The sequence below is a fragment of the Coregonus lavaretus genome (assembly GCF_964263955.1).
Source record: "Coregonus lavaretus genome assembly, contig: HAP1_SCAFFOLD_318, whole genome shotgun sequence".
NCBI lineage: Eukaryota > Metazoa > Chordata > Actinopteri > Salmoniformes > Salmonidae > Coregonus > Coregonus lavaretus.
In genome coordinates, this window is record NW_028158144.1 from 65,525 (window position 1) to 74,421 (window position 8,897).

Genomic DNA, 8,897 nt, shown 5'->3' on the forward strand with positions numbered 1-8,897 from the left:
CCGCCCGTTGGGGTCGGGGTTGATTAGGGAGATCACAGCACCACTTAGGATGTGTGCGCAGGGGGGTCATGAAGAGACTATACAGCTGTATCTGATCGACTCTCCTGCGTACCCAGTGGTGCTGGGAATTCCCTGGTTAAGCACCCATAACCCTGCTAGTTCGTGGCAACAGAGGGCTCTCGATGGGTGGTCTACTCAGTGCGAGGGGCGATGTCTGGGTGTTTCCGTGGGGGCGACTTCGGTGGAAAGTCCAAACCAAGTGCCCGCACTGCACATTCCGCCTGAATATGGGGATTTAGCTCTCGTGTTTAGTAAAACTAGGGCGACGCAGTTGCCTCCTCATAGACAGGGGGATTGTGCGATTGATCTCCAGGCAGGATCAGCGCTCCCACGGAGCCACGTGTATCCTTTGTCTCAAGAGGAGAGAAAAGCTATGGAGACTTACATAGCCGAATCTTTGCGACAGGGATACATTCGGCACTCCACTTCTCCCGCCTCCTCAAGCTTCTTTTTTGTGAAGAAGAAAGATGGAGGGTTGCGCCCGTGCATTGATTACCATGGTCTCAATCAGATTACTGTGAAATACAGTTATCCACTCCCTCTGATTGCGACCATGACAGAGTCATTGCATGGAGCGCGGTTTTTCACAAAATTGGATCTCAGGAGCGCGTATAACTTGGTGCGCATTAGGGAGGGCGACGAATGGAAGACAGCGTTTAGTACCACGTCAGGTCATTTCGAATATCTCGTCATGCCATATGGGTTGATGAATGCTCCATCAGTCTTCCAATCCTTCGTAGATGACATTTTCCGGGATATGCAGGGACAAGGGGTGGTCGTGTACATTGATGACATTCTGGTGTACTCGTCTACCCGAGCCGAGCATATAACCCTGGTGCGTCGTGTATTGAGGAGGCTGTTGGAGCACGACCTATATGTCAAGGCAGAGAAATGTCTGTTTTTCCAGGAGTCGGTCTCCTTTTTGGGTTATCGGTTGTCCGCGTCAGGGGTGAGAATGGAGGTGGATCGTGTGTCCGCTGTGCATAATTGGCAAACTCCAACCACTGTAAAGGAGGTGCAGCAGTTCTTGGGCTTTGCGAATTACTACCGGAGGTTTATCCGGGGTTTTGGACAGGTGGCAGCTCCCATCACATCACTTCTGAAAGGGGGTCCGGTGCGCCTGCAGTGGTCAGCTGATGCGGACAGGGCCTTTAGGAGACTGAAGGACCTGTTTACGTCGGCTCCGGTGCTGGCGCATCCGGATCCCGCATTACCCTTTCAGGTTGAGGTAGACGCGTCTGAGGCTGGTATAGGGGCCGTTCTCTCTCAACGGTCCGGCACGCCACCTAAACTCCGCCCCTGTGCTTTTTACTCAAAAAAGCTCAGCCCGGCGGAGCGTAACTTGACGTTGGGGACAGGGAGCTGTTAGCTGTAGTTCAAGCCCTTAAGGTGTGGAGGCATTGGCTTGAGGGGGCTCAACACCCTTTCCTCATTTTGACTGACCATCGGAACTTGGAGTACATCTGGGCAGCGAGGAGACTGAACCCTCGCCAGGCTCGATGGAGTATGTTTCTCACTAGGTTCGTATTTAAAATCACGTACATCCCTGGGTCCCAGAATGGTAAGGCAGATGCGCTGTCCCGGCGGTATGACACGGAGGAGAGGTCCGTTGAGCCTACTCCCATACTACCGGAATCTTGCCTTGTGGCACCGGTGGTGTGGGAGGTCGATGCCGAAATCGAGCGAGCATTGCGTACCGACCCCAGCCCTCCACAGTGTCCTGAGGGTCGGAAGTACGTTCCGCTCGAGATTCGGGATCGACTCATTTACTGGGCTCACACGTCACCCTCCTCTGGACATCCGGGTATCGGCCGGACGGTGCATTGCCTTAGCCCTAAATACTGGTGGCCCACTTTGGCTAGGGATGTGAGGGTTTATGTCTCCTCCTGCTCGGTGTGCAACCAGTGTAAGGCGCCCCGACATCTGCCCAGGGGTAAGTTACAACCCCTGCCCGTTCCACAACGACCATGGTCTCACCTCTCGGTGGATTTTGTGACAGACCTTCCCCTCTCTCAGAGGAATACCACCATCCTGGTCGTTGTGGACCGGTTCTCTAAGGCCTGTCGTCTTCTCCCTATGTCGGGTCTTCCTACTGCCCTACAGACCGCTGAGGCCCTATTTACCCATGTCTTCCGGCATTACGGGGTACCCGAGGATATAGTGTCTGATCGAGGCCCCCAGTTTACCTCCCGTGTTTGGAGAGCGTTCATGGAGCGGTTGGGGGTCTCGGTTAGCCTTACCTCAGGGTACCACCCGGAGAGTAACGGGCAGGTAGAACGTGTCAACCAGGATGTGGGTAGGTTTCTGAGGTCGTATTGCCAGGGCCGGCCGGAGGAGTAGGCACGGTACATTCCCTGGGCCAAGATGGCCCAGAACTCTCTCCGCCACTCCTCTACCAACCTATTCCCCTTCCAATGTGTGTTAGGTTACCAGCCGGTTCTGGCACCTTGGCAGCAGAGCCAGATCGAGGCCCCTGCGGTGGATGATTGGATGAGGTGCTCGGAAGAGACGTGGAACGCTGCCCACGTCCACCTGCAGCGGGCCGTCCTTCGTCACAAGGCGAGCGCCGATCTCCACCGAAGTGAGGGGCCGGTGTATGCACCCGGAGATCGAGTCTGGCTCTCTACCAGAAACCTACCCCTCCGCCTGCCCTGCCGGAAGCTGGGTCGGCGGTTTGTGGGGCCCTTTAAAGTCCTGAGAAGATTGAAAGAGGTGTGTTATAGGTTACATCTACCTGTTGAGTATAAGAATATTAACCCCTCGTTCCATGTGTCTCTTCTCAGGCCGGTGGTAGCTGGTCCACTCCAGTACAATGAGATAGGGGAGACTCCTCCGCCCCCACTGGACATCGAGGGGGCTCCGGCGTACACCATTCGGTCCATCTTGGACTCAAGACGCCGGATGGGGGGTCTCCAGTATCTCGTGGAGTGGGAGGGGTATGGCCCGGAGGAGCGGTGCTGGGTGCCGCGGAGGGACATCCTAGACCCATCTCTCCTGTCGGAGTTCCACCGGGACCATCCCGCGCGCCCTGCTCCGCGTCCTCCTGGTCGTCTCCGAGGCCGGGGTCGGCGCACGGCTGGAGCCGCGCGTCAAGGGGGGGGTACTGTCACGGTTTCGGCCGAGGCTGCTCCTCCTCCTGGTTCGGGCAGGCTTCGGCGGTCGTCGTCCCCGGAGTACTAGCTGCCACCGATCTATGTTTCATGTTCGTTTGGTTTTGTCTTGATGTTGTACACCTGTGTCTTGTTAGTCCTCGTTAGTGTCCTATTTAGTTCTCGTTGTGTGTGTTTGTCTTTGTGTGTGATTGCTCTTCTGTTTTGTGTTGGAGCTACGTTCTTCCCTCCAGTGTTTTGGAGAGGTTTTTCACACATGTTAGTGCGCCGTTGGTTTGACGCCTGTGTGCGCCGTTATTTCGCCTTCGGGCTTATTGTGCTTAAAGTCTTTTTGGACTGAGCTTCTGCGTCCTGCGCTTGATTCATGCACCACACCCACCTTCAGCACCCCTTGACAGTAAGTCTAAACCACGTTCAAGCGTCTACTCTGATTGCCCAGCAGAGAGGTCGGAAACTCTCTCTCTGTAAGAGTATTTGAGGAAGAATCTAAAACAATAGATTTAGTTCTCTGAAGTGCCCTGCGAGGTATTTCAAGGAGCCCGTATATACGAAACATCATATTTACCATTGAAGGTTTTTGCATTAATTAAAATAACTAGTATATCTTAGAAGTCGTGTTGACCTCTTTTGTTCCTAATGCCAGATTTGAATTGACGCAACTTTGACAGGTGATAAACAAACAATAAACCGCACACCCAGAGGCAGCGTTTCTAGTGGGCAGAGACTTTAACGCGGAGAGACTTACAGTACAACCGTTCTACCTCACTTCTACCAACACGTCTCTGCACATGTCGAGAGACAAATTTGAGGTGACAGAGAGTGACATTCAATACCGCCTTACACACTCTTGCCTGCATCTAGCTGATATAGGGTGTAATCATTAGTAGTCCAACAGTTGCAAACTAGAGTTTCTATTGGACAAATTAATGTATGTTTATCCCTGTTTTGTTCCATTTGCTTCCGTTTATGAAACCATTTTCAACAGAATCGGCGGAATGAATACACCCCTGAAACACGTAAACAGAGTTCACTTTCATAACAGACACGTTGTATTCCTTCTCTTCCCTTCGCTTGTGGAATTCAATACACAACACATCAGCTGTATGTGACCAGGCGAAGAAACCTTTCCAAGCCAAACCGGTAAACCCAGCCTACATTGTTGTCCCCATAAGTAACGTCATAGTCAGCATAGCTAATAGAACTAACGCATTAGTAAACACGCTACAATCATGCAGTAACATTAGTGTACAGTCAGTAAGCAGTTACACCGACGGACCCCAGTGGCAATAAATTAGTAATACCAAAAGCTTATCTTGACTTGGAAGAGTTCCAGTGTTGTGTTGGAAAGTCATAGCCACCTAGCTAACATAGCATCCCTCTGTTTGAGCAGGGTGTTTCAGTATGCTAAACTAGCAAGCTGCATTTCCTAGCTAAGTAAGTGAAAGTGAAAAAGAAATGATGAAATCTCTCTCTCGCTATTTCTCTCGTTTCTCCTTCATTTTGGAAGAAATTATTTTGTTCAAAACTTTTCAACTATTCTCTTTCTCTCTCTTTGAGTCAACTACTCACCACATTTTATATATTGCAGTGCTCGCTAGCTGTAGTTTGTGCTTTTAGTACTAGATTAATTCTCTGATCCTTTGATTGGATGAACAACATGTTAGTTCATGCTGCAGGAGCTTTGATAGGCTGGAGGACGTCCTTCGGAATTTGTCATAATTACTGTGTAACTCTACGGAAGGGGGTGAGAACTATGAGCCTCCTAGGTTTTGTCAATGTACCCAGTGGAGGACGGAAGCTATCTGTCCTCCGGCTTCACCATGGTGCTACCCTACATAGTGCTGTTGAGGCTACTGTAGACCTTTGCAAAATATTGTGTTTTAATCAGTTATTTGGTGATGTGATTATATTTAGCATATTTTTATGTAAAAAGGATCACTTTTTTAATGTTTTACCATTTTAATTTTCATGAAATTCACTGAGGAGGATGGCCCTCCCCTTCTTCCTCTGAAGAGCCTCCACTGGTATTGACTGCAGCTGAAAGGCTTCCTGAGGAGACTATAGATGGCATCTGGGTTAGCTAGAATGCCACTATTCCTGATTCCGATTGAGACTACATCTTCTGCTCTTCCCTTGAGATGGATGAGAATCTCTCAGGCCTGTTCCTCTATTTTCATGTGTCCCTTTTTAATAAAGTTTATCATGGCCTCTTCCCATTCATCAAATGTAATTGTGTCTTATCTCTCCCCTCTAAAGGAAGGTGGTTCTTTGACTTTTCTTTGGGCAACTACTTGGACTTGGGAGAAGTCTAGAACTTGGCTAACTGTAGGGTCAGGTCTGTGTCTTGGTTCACTTTGGCTAGTGGCTGTAGCTCCTGTTGGGCTACTAGAACTGAAGTGCATGATAATGCTATCAGCTAGCTGCTGTCCTATCTGTTGGACTATGATACTCATCTGGCCTATTAGCACTGCATCGTCATTGGGGTTAGGAGTGGAGGTGCTAACAACCTGGGGCCTAGGTGAGTTGACTGCATGATGACAATGAGAAGCTGCATTGTCCCCACTGACTAAAGGAACTTCCCCTGCAATTTCACTACCATTGACATCACCACACACACTAGGACTACCAGTTGGGAAAGGAATAGATAACCCCAACACACCCCTTCCCCTACCAACATTGACAGGTGTTAGCAAATCTGAAAAACAAATATGGTTGAAACTCATTGTAGTAGCTCAAAATGAAAGTTGATAAAAAAAATATTTTGTAGCAAAATTTGAAATTGTGTTTTTTACATTGGATAAAAGTAGAGACTCAGAGCTAGAAAATTGTGTATCATACACTACAGTTGAGGAAAAATTAGAAATTAATTCTGCGTTGAAAATTGGTAAACTTGTAACCTAACTTATGAGAAAATTGCCTTTGAATGTTTTGTACACCTTATGGAGACCTCTTCTTTGTCTACACCCATTCAGCATCGTTCAGCTTTAGCCCCACCCATCTCTTTAAGGTATGATCCAAGCGTCCTGTCCTAACAACAACAGTCAAGCTAACTGGCTAGCTTGCTAGCTACTTCCAGACACAAATGAGAGAACAGCTCACTCTGACCATTTTACTCGCCCTAGTAGAGCTGGTTAGGATGTTTTTATGTTTTCCAGAGCGTTGGTGACTGCAACTGTGCTGCTGGCAACAATTTACGCTTTTTTGCAAATGTCTACTGACACCGGCCATATTCCATGGGTGTTGAGCGTTCGTAATTTCGTCAGTTATTATGCGCTCTGGCACACTCAGACGAGAGTTCTCTGAAATCGGAGTAGATAGCCAGAGCGAATTTAAAAGCTACATCTATCAACCTTGCCACCAGAGGTCTCTTCACAGTCCCCAAGTCCAGAACAGACTATGGGAGGCACACAGGACTACATAGAGCAATGACTACATGGAACTCTATTCCACATCAGGTAACTGATGCAAGCAGTAGAATCAAATTTCAAACATTTCTAAAAATACACCTTATGGAACAGCGGGATTGTGAAGCAACACAAACATAGGCACAGACACATGCATACACACACATGATAACATACGTTCTATACACACACGTACACATGGATTTTGTGTTGGAGATATGTGATAGTGGATTATGGGCCTGAGGGGGCACACTTTATGTTGTAAATTCTGTAATGAATGTATTGTAATGTTTTAAAAATTAATTTTGTTGGACCCCAGGAAGAGCTAATGGGTACAAATATCTACCTCAAATACCTTGTAACCCTGCACACTGATCTGGAACTGGTACTCCTTGTATATAGCTTTATTCTTGGGTATTTTATTCCTCGTCAAACATTAAAGGAACAGTTGTCTCCATGTCTCGTCCGTACCTGGTAGGAGTACTCGGGTGGGGGTCCCGCGGAGTTCATCCCATTGGCTGGGGGAGGAGGGTAGGCATAGGCCTCATTGGCCATATATTTTCCAGAGAATCTACCAATTTTCCTTCCTGAGGAAATTGCAATAAATTCTCGGGCTTCCCGGTATTCCCGTTCAAACCGAAAGTGCTATTTAAAAGCATATAATACCATTAAATAAAATCTGACATGATTATACCACTCTAAATGGAGAAATATGCACAATCTAAAGTGTTCTTTATGTATTTGTTGCAATTTAATCAACAATGTTCCCTCAAAGTCACCACACCATTTCATTGATGTAGCCTAGTTTTAACAGGCCTATGAAGCACTGATGGCCGACGGGTCAAATATGAGGTTAATACAGTACAAATTAATATTTTTAGCCTACCTTTGAAAGATGCATTTTGGTCCTTTTCTCTCCCCTTGCACCTGGCTATTGAGGGAATTTGGGAAGGTTGTGGCTGTATATACTTCACTTATTGTTATGATTTTGTCAGAGGAAACTAATCGGAATCTCCAATAATCAAACAGTTAAGCGGAGATTCAACAATGGATAGCGCCGCAGTTGATCAATTGCCCGTGAATCTAAACCCGCATTTAATATGCCATTCTAAGGTAGGCTATATTTTACATAAAATCTTATGAGGCCTACTTACTGCATCTGTTTTCTAGCAATAAAGTAAATGATCATCTCTGAAGTCACAGCATAAATGAAACGTGAGACTTTGGACTACACAAACAGACTATATATTCAAAGTAAATAAACTGCCATTATTACTTTTATTCAATACAAAATACAGTTCTCGCATTATTTTTCAACAGGAAAAACACTTGGTCAGAAACTAAGTAATTGACACTGACTGATTCCATGTAGCAAACAAAATCATTTGCATAGGCCATACCCGTTTTAACGTGTTGCTTCAAAACAGGCTCAATTCAGGTCGGATTTGCAGTCGGCCTCGTTGGCATAAATGAGTAAAGCTTTGCCACAGACCTTTTGTATTAAAGCAGGTAGGCCTACCGGTAGCTCAAAAGTTGGAGTCAATTTTGTTACTGTATTTCAAGGTTGCGTGTACATGCACTTTGAATTCATGGCGACTAAAAACGGTAGGCTACGACGCACAAACCCTAGGCGCTACAAGCAACTCTGGGAGAGCTAGGACCAGATCGCAGCCTGCCAGCTAAGACAGGTTAACATTGCCTTTAACCTAAAAGTTTGGATTTTTACTGGCATATGCAGACCAACCCCCAAAACGATTGGCTAATGATATGAGAGCTGGTGTTACATGTAAGAATTCACGAGTAGGAAACCAATTGTCCGTAGACTCAAGACTAGTAGACACTCAGCAGAGTAATTTAAATGCAATTTGACAACATTCAGCACTGACACCATTAACCCCAATTCTAGCAACATCCTCATTTACAGACGTGATATGCACCAACCCCAAGCGCTCAGTTCTACAAACTACATCAGGTTAAATTGACCTAGAACCCATTACATCATTTGATGCTACTAGCATAAGCAAATGTAGCTTAAGAAAGTCCAAAGGTAATTTAAACACCTTAACCACAAATTGGTCGAAGTAGTAATATATTGCTGATGCCAAAGCAGGTTTATAATGCAATAAAACTGTTTTGCCATCACCCCAGTTACTAAAGTCAGGTCATTGAACCTCCAAAACAAAACTAAGGACACAAGTATTAAAGTTACTGTTTAATTGAGGCAAAACACACAAACGCAGTTACACACAACCTGGACTAGAGTACCCATGTACGTCCCACTTCAGATATCCATGTTTGTGGTCAACGGGGTCTCAGATGCAGA